The sequence below is a fragment of the Aplysia californica genome, unplaced genomic scaffold, assembly GCF_000002075.1.
Source record: "Aplysia californica isolate F4 #8 unplaced genomic scaffold, AplCal3.0 scaffold00370, whole genome shotgun sequence".
Lineage (NCBI taxonomy): Eukaryota > Metazoa > Mollusca > Gastropoda > Aplysiida > Aplysiidae > Aplysia > Aplysia californica.
This window is the reverse complement of record NW_004797640.1, coordinates 701,473-702,652: the sequence shown is the minus strand read 5'-3', so window position 1 is coordinate 702,652 and position 1,180 is coordinate 701,473.

Here is a 1,180-nt window from a genome sequence, read left to right as displayed (position 1 = left end):
ATAATATTGATGATGATGGTGATGATGGTGATGATGATAATGATAATAATGATAACTGTAATAAATAGCATTCATATATCGCATATCCCTGCTCGACAGAAAGCCCTTTGCGCTGTAAACACTATAATAAATTTATTACCCCAGCAGACCATGGAACACTCAGAAACATTCTTAGTTCCCCAGGAAGCATACAGTGCAAGCAGCTGATTAAGCGCTCAAACACTAACAACATGACAAGATATTTCACTGTCTATAGATGGGTAGACCTATCCATTCCCACCTGGGTAAAGTGAGGAAAATTTGTGCAAAGTGCCTTTCCCAAGGGCACAACGTTGGGCCCCTGACGGGATTCGAAACCACGACCTTACGGTTGCGAGTCTGAGAGCTTAACCACTAAGCCACCGACTCCTTTTCAACTCTGAAACATTATTTAAGAGGCATGGCTTCCGAATTTAACCCCGTCAAGACTGAGCAATGTGGCTGGTGAACCTTGAAAGACCCCAAAACTTCCAAAACAGTATGACAACTTCGATACCATATAATTCATTAATTTTATTGTAGGCCTATATGCCTATATATTCAACTGCAATTTTAACAAATGTCCTCCTTTCCGATTCGTGCCGATTTTTTGTATATAATTATACAGGAAGATTTTCCGGTTCTCACGACACCAAATCCTCGTTGTTGCAATTTTGTTTATCACCTAAGTGAAATGCACAGCGTAAGTTATTCGCCTACAAGCCAAACACAAAAGTGTCTTGCTGGTGTTTCGAACCCGAGTCAGCTGCATTGTAACCCTGCATGATATGCCAACTGAGCTGATAATGGGCTATGTGCGTGTTCTTGGGCAGTCATGAAGACCCCTCGCTATTAACTATGTATTTTAGCTCAAATGTGGCGGTTGTAAAGCGAATAGAGCATGCTGAAGAGCTTGGATATGCGCTACAAGTGCGTATGTGTGTGTGCACGCGCATGCGTATGTTTGTGCGTATAAGTGCGTGCGAGTGCGTGTATGTGTACGTGCGTGTGAGCATATGTTTTGTGTGTATTTGTGTGTGTGTATGTGTATGTGTGCACGCGCGCGTGAGCGCGTATGTGCGTTCGTGTGCGCCTATGGATGTGTTTGCGTGTGTGTGTCTGTGTGTATTTGCGCGCGTGCGTGTGTGTGTGTGTGTGTGTG